Genomic DNA, 7,649 nt, shown 5'->3' with positions numbered 1-7,649 from the left:
AATGCGGCATTGCTCCTCCATCTCAGCCGCCAATTTCACCCCTTGCTCAGTGCGGAGTCGATGTAGACGGGGGTCAACCACCACCACCACTTCTTTGAGCACAAAGAAATGACTGTTGGTTCTGGCTATATTCACCACTCCGTTCTCCGCAATTGATCTGGCGGTGTCCCTCGGCAGATCCGGTGATCTTAGTCCCTGTACACTCACTATTACTCTTCTCATGCATTCGTTGCTGGCTGCCGTCAGGCCCCGCTCGAGTCCGTGCCACATCTTCTTCCGATATTCCTCCAGACTCTCTCCTTCTTGGTAAACGTCAATCGGGACTAGGATTACAGCACCATAAGGGAGATTATGGCCTTTCATTATTACTATGTCTCCTCGAGTTGCGGCACTACAGGAAGCTTCCAGCAATTTTGAGTCTGTTTTGTAACACTTTCCTGCCTGGTTCTTAAGGTTGCGTCGGAAGTTTTTATTGTGGATCTTGTATCTGTCGTTGGTGAACACAATTAGTCCATCACCCTCAAGATCCCATACTCCTCCAATAAACTGATAAATCATGAGCCCGGATTGCAGTCTTATGCTGACGGTCCCTGGTGGTATTTCGGCCAACCCTCGGGCCATCCTCCAGGTGTCCGATTTCTGAGTCTTCTTCTTGGGGCGGCCGGGGCCCCGCTGCTCTTCGTCCGATCCCTCCTCGTCCTCGTCGGAACTGCTGGCCGCTGGGGTCTCTGTAGGTGGCAGTAGATGCCTCCTCTCCGTGCTGTGGACTCGGGGATGAAACCCGAGCTCCAGGTCCCGTTGAGGGGACCATTCCTTGGCCGCCTCCTCCATCACTGCCCACTGCTCCTTAGTGAGACTGTCGACGAGCTGTCCCTCGGGGTCGTCCTCGTTGGCTGGTGCAGGTGGGATGTCTTTGTTCCGCGATGGGCCCGGTGGAGCTGAGGGACCTCCGTCGTTGTCGTTGCCGCTGTCGTCGCTGCTGTCACCGCCGTCGTTGTCGTCGCTGCCGCCCGTCAGGTCTATCAGAGCCCTTGAAGGTTGCTCCTGCTGGCGAGTCGGTGTCGTGGCTCTGCTGGGCAGATGGGATGGAGCCTCAGCCACCTCCGACTCCGCCCGATCGGGGACCTGCTCTTTTTCTTTGTCCCTTTTGTAGGTAAAGAGTCTCTGTAGTGCCTCAGAGCACTCTTTGTAATGGCGCACTCCCTTAACCTGGGGGTTTACCAGGATTCCGTCGATACCTGCTGCCATTGTAGCGGTCTTTACCACACGGTCATACTTCTCGGAGGGGCTGTAAACAGTCCGCAGCATACCCCCCGTCCATTCTTCAAGGAGCTGGGCGAACCATTTCAGCCATTCTGCAGCCTCCGTCTTCCTGGTAACCTTCACTGGGCATCTGACGACTCCCAGGCGGTGTCCATGCTTAAGCTGGGTGCAGTAGTATACGTGATTCCGCACTAGGATCTCCAGTAAGTCCCGAGCCCTGTCCTTACTGGTGGCGTAGTGAGAGTCAAAGAACATCCTCTTATTTATCTCAGTCCAGGATTCCAATCCATCGCCGAGTAATATTAGCTGTACAGGAATTCGTGTTATGGTAGATTGGGAAAGACGGGATTGATGCTTTTCCCCGTCTCGGCTAGTGTAACTTGCCCCTTGTCCCATTGCCGGCTTTTGCAGGGGATTTAGTTCCCCTCCTTCTTCTTCTTCACTCATAGTTGTCTTTGTCTTCGAGTCGCCTATCCCCCAAAGCCTCTCTTTGCGCTTTCGAGTAGGGATGGGTCCAGGCTGTGTTGGCTACTGGCTTCACTGTCTGGATCTGGTCATTCTATCCTCAGTAGAAGCTTCCCCTCACCTGTATGCTATACAGTTACTGCGAGGGTTGTGACTGATGGCCTTATCAGTCACCACTAACTCTCTTCCCTGAGAGTTAGTAACCCAAGTGAGCTATTCAGAGTCTCACATCTGCTTTTACTAACTTGGTGTCTTTGGGGCCCGCCTACTCAGTTGTGCGCCGCCCCACGTTGGGCGCCATGTAGGTTATCCTGCAATAGTCAGCCCCGCCCACTCCTCACTACTCCCCAGGGCTGCCTACTGACCAGTTCTCCGTCTAACAGGTCCGGAAAATCTCTGAGTCCTGGGTATTACCCTAAGAGTACTCTATAAGAGATAATCTATTTAAACTGGTGGCGAAAGTGATTCGTCTAGCTCTAACTACCTCCAATCCAGAAGTTATGACCCTTTACAGTTAAGAAACAATCAGCTGAGTAGCCCTCGCAGCTGCATAATTCCAATAACCACTTCTGTTAACGGTAGCCCACTTTCTAAATCATAACTTGCACTTGGAATCGGCTAGATTATGTTTAGTGACTTAGATGTAAGTCCCAGGGTCATTATTTACTCTCACCAAAGGAAATTATGAAGCCCCCTATTTACTGGAATCATGTACATTAGTTTTACCTTGATTAAAAGAACTGGACAAAGATTAAATGACTCTATTAATTCCAATGTCCACCAACCTCATCAGAATTTTATAGTATAAATTTATTAAGCAAGCTTAAGCAGGGATATGCGACATACAGATCAATAATCAATTGTAAATAGTTCAAAAACAGTGTAATAAGATTTACATGTACAATCACATTACTCTATCTCCTTTCCCTAACTTTTAAGTCGCACGTTCTGAAATGGAATTTCAATGAGCAGATTCAACTCATACCCAGAAGATGGTGGATCTTTTGGCAACAGGAATTTCTTGCGTCCTTGGTTGAGGTCTTTGCCTGGTGTGGGAAAAACCCTCCTCAGAAAGGGAGCAAAGCAGAAAGGGTCTGAATCCTTTTGCAGAACCCAGTTCTTTATCCCTGAGGGACCTTTGTCCTTCCTCCAAGACTTGTTGCAGAGTTTGGGAATGCTGGGTTGAGACGAGACCAGCGGTCGAATAAAGAACCAGAGATGGGGCAATGGAACCCAGTCCTTTCTTAGCGGTGTGAAGTCCGAGCTTCCCCGTGGTTCTGAAGTGCGGTCCGTAGCTTAATCTGCTCCTCTGTGAGTTGTTTCTCCTTCTGCGCCGCCGGACTGGGAACAGCTGGTTCCTCTTTTCAGCCCCTTTTTATGCCTCTCTCCACCATGTATGTGTATGGGGAGGTTTGGCCTACGTGACTTTCTTCACGGCCGCTGTCTCTCATGAAAAAGTCCCCCCCCATTTCTCAACCTGCTTGCTGACCACAGTGGAATTTCCCGTACTTCTCCTTTCTTCCTGTGCTCCTTGGCCATCTGTTCAGAACTGCTTGCGACATTTCCTGTTCTCAGAGCTGTACTGCACATTCGTCTCTTCTATATTCTATAACTCACTTTATCTATTAAAACTCAGTAAACACATTCAACCTCTTGTTAAATTGATTTCAGATGATTATAACTTCATATTCATTGACAATACATCACATCTTTTCCATACATCACATCTTTTCCTTGTTGTTAATTATTAACATAATCATTACATATTTAAATCATTACAGATCATTAATCAGAGATGTTTTGCAGAAAGTTATTGAGTGATTACTTATATTCATGTTATTCAGACTTATTCAACTTAATCAACTTTTAATCAAACTACAGGATTACTTTATTTCTTCCAAGCCATTATGCATCTTTTTCTGCGTGTGCCTGGAAAGATCTCATACCCTTATGCCAGTTTTCTTGACAAACTACAACATCTAGACTCTTCAAACCTGGACTGGATTCTTCTGCTCTAATAGTAGAATACTTAAAACCATGTTTGTGATTTGTGAAACTTTTATCTAATTAGTGAAACTTCAATAAAGGTTGATTTGATCACTTTTTTGCATTTGGATCACACCATAGAACTGCTCCAGCTCCAAAACTTTATCTTGGTCACACGAGGACTGCTTTAATTCTTGCTATTTAGCTTCAAGTTAAATATTTTGCTCTGACCTATGACTGAAAAATCAACCTACATTTTTCTTCTCTTATGACAAACTATGGTAATTCAAATTATTGCTGTTGATTTCAAACAGCACCTCGTTCTTTGCAGCCTAAATTCAGTTACATGCCAGACTCTTCAAATGTTGATGAGTAAAGTATTTCAAAAACTCTTATTATTTTCTTACTATTTCCCAATTAAATACATTAGAATGTGTAGCTATGATGAGACAAAGTGAAAAATACGGTGGCCCTGGTTTGCGTTAGGTGCAAACCACGACAACATTAACGAAGCACAATTACAAATTACAAAAGCACTACAACATTAACGAAAGCACTACGACATTAACAAAACGGAAAGGGTATGTCCCAGTTGGAGACCTGAGAGATTGCTGATTGGACGACAGTGCTTTTGAACCGGAAGTTGTCGCTTAAGCAGGTCGGCCCGTTGTTGCGATACGTTGTAGCGTCCGCCATATTGAAAGTGGTTTATCTACCAGCAAGCTAATACAAGTAAATGGACCGAACTTCGTAAAGTGCTGTTCTGCAAAGTATTTCAAGTTAATGAATGCCACTGACACAATCTCTCACACATTATTATATATATATATATGAACATATAAGATAATTACTGGTTGTACTGAATTCATCTGCAGTGAGTCCCAGAACCTTCATTTATTAATGATAAACAATAATTTCCACATTGCCACATGGGATAAAACAATAAAAGGCCTGTCTATTGGATTGCTCAAACGTGACAGAGATCCAAGTTGGCATGAAATGTTATCAGTTAATAAATTATGTCTGTGGTGAGTGATAAACACGCGGGCCTTTCTTCTTTCACTGCTGTTCAATGTGATGGTGTAATGGCATCTGCTGTACACGCTGTCTGTACAAAAGACTGTTAATTATCTGTTTTCAGCCCTCTAGTTTAGTCTTTCTTTATCAAGGTGTTTTACATGTAGTAGTTTATTTCAGCCACTGGGTGGCTTCTCATTCATTTTTGCTACCTCTTGCCATCTGAGCATTGAGTAGTGCGGCACTTACGGCAGACTTCTTACGGCAGTAAGATATTTCTTCTTTCTACTGTGTGCGTCAATTGAATGTAAGTAATACTGTTGGTGGTTTAGTTCGGTTTCATAAATGCCTAAGAACCGTATTTGTACTTTGTCTTGTTGAATATTATGGTCGTTTGGTGTGGTTTACTCGTATTGTTGAGAGCTAAAAGTTTGCCGTTTAGCATTAAGCTATTAAGCTCAGTTAATTAGATGCAGCTGTTATTAGTGTTACCATTTCTAATTGAGATGCCTTATTTCTCTTGTATGTTTTATCGTGTGACGCTATTATTAGCAGGGTTGATTATTATTTATGTGTCAATTATTATTTACATTCTCATACTCAGATATTAACCAGCTACTAGTAATCTTTAAACACGTTTACTCACTTTGTGGACATTTGGTATATTTGTGACAGTATTTACAGGCAAGTGCTAATAATTTATATTTGTTTATCTTTATAGAAAACCACACACATACACACCCACACAATTACCCACCCAAACGTGCCTTTATATGTATGTATAAACATGGGAACAGTACGCCCCCTACTGTTAGATTTCCATCATTTTAGAGGCCCTGAAAGCTGAAAAATGAAACATAAACTCCATGATTAACTATGAAATGTTTGACTAAGGCCAGAAATGAAAGAAAATGACTCCAGTTTAAATTCTTGCTATGATTAATTATTAGTCAACCAGCTGCCCAAAAAATATGAAAGCATAAAGGGCACATATGGCTCTCAAAAAAGAAAACCTTTAAAACAATTTTTCACATTTAAAATGACAGATATATTTTAATAAATCAGAAGCAAAAATTATTAGGGGAAGAAATATTTTAACACGCTCCAATAATCTGGCTGCATCTAGTCAAACCCTTAAACCAGCGGCAGGCATTCAGACTTTTTCTGTAGTAGTGAATCTGATAAACCAGAAACACAGTTCAGCTGTTCTCACAGTGGAAACGGGTCAGAACCAACAAACACTGGTTCTGTTCTACATGTGACGACGATCCAGCTGTATTTCCTTTACTTCTGGACTAAATAGACCAGTTGAGCAACCAGGCAGACTACACCATTCTTTCTGATGTGCTGAAACCGTTAACACTGTTATGATGGATTACTCAGCTGGTCTCTCCACCCACTGCTCCACCAATGATACAATGTGGATATTGACATCCAGCTGTATGTGACCCAGAAAGTTACCAGCATCCTGAGGTGTCCTACTTACCTCGACTAGTGATACAGGCTATATGGCACACCATCACATGTCTCTGAAATTGAATATCCAACATTTCAAGATTTTACACAGGATACAGACCAAAGCTTCCCCAGCTGGGTGGGTTTACCAAATGCCAGGTTCCTTGTTGAAGAAAAAGCTCAAGTTGAAGTGACTGAGACCAGTACCAATGTCTTTGGGATTTCTGTGAATGACTTAATTAGAAGACTTGACAGGAATCTGTGTTGTCTTGTGTTTCCTGAACCAGATCCATTCACACTACGTTTGAAACGGGACCTTTTATGCATCACAATGTTCTTCCAAATGCAAACAAAGGTGTTGAAGGGGGGATTGGAACCTCTCCAGTGAAGAGCTGATGGTAGAAAACAGCAATTGTACAGTGAAATCTGATAATTTTCTGAAATATTTCATTCTAAGACTCGGACAGAAACTGTATTCTGCCATGGTTCGGTATAATAACCTTTTAGCCCATATTCATCTTTCATAAGGTGCTACAGCAATTCATTAAAATCAGGTCCAAAAGATCTTCTAGGCTGGCCAGATATAAACCTACAGGCTGAAAATCTAGAATTTTACATGATGTTAGACATCTGGAGAAATTTTAAATGATAAAACGAACTATCAGAGATAAAACTGAAAATAAAAACACACTGATTTGTTCAGACTTCAGGATTTACCTGGTTATTTTGTGATTTTTGGGAGTTTATATAGATAGACAAATCTGTGAGTTTTGTAGAATGTGTAACCTTAGAAAACCTGATTTTTGTTTGTTTTACCTCATTTGATGATTGAACGGTGGAGTTGATTTCTAGTGCCCCCTACTGGCCACAAACGAATCTTTATTCAATACAATATACACAATGTTATATGTTATAATATAATATAATATAATATGATATAATATAATAGAATATAGTGACTGGTTGTTGTGTAATGAGTTTCTCCAGTGGATGGTTGGGAGTTGGGGGCGGTGTCTGGGGGAGTGAGGAAGTCAGGGAGGGGGGAGACAGAGAGGCGCTGACTGACTGACTGACTGGTCGGGGAGCAGCAGCAGCAGTTCGGCTCGGGCAGCAGACGGCGGTCCATATCTATCTATTTTCGGCTCTGCTCTCCCCCTCCACCTCTCTTTTCTTTCCTTCCCTCCTTTTCTGAAGCCGGTTGAGAAAAAAAAAAGTCAGCCAGACCGGGATTCTACCGGCAGGAGCTGAACAAGACCGTATGGGAGGTTCCGGAGCGGTACCAGAACCTGACGCCGGTGGGCTCTGGAGCCTACGGCACGGTGTGGTGAGTGTTGGTGCGCGGTGCGGCGGCGGAGGGGCGAGTCCGCCACAATGTTTACCGGAAGTCATGCAGCAGACATGAGCGTTGATCTGGACTTTCTGCTTTTATTCCTTTCATTTTAGGAAAGAGTGAACTATTACTG

The sequence above is a fragment of the Xiphophorus hellerii genome, chromosome 17, assembly GCF_003331165.1.
Source record: "Xiphophorus hellerii strain 12219 chromosome 17, Xiphophorus_hellerii-4.1, whole genome shotgun sequence".
Taxonomy (NCBI): domain Eukaryota; kingdom Metazoa; phylum Chordata; class Actinopteri; order Cyprinodontiformes; family Poeciliidae; genus Xiphophorus; species Xiphophorus hellerii.
Note: the sequence above shows the minus strand (reverse complement) of the source record.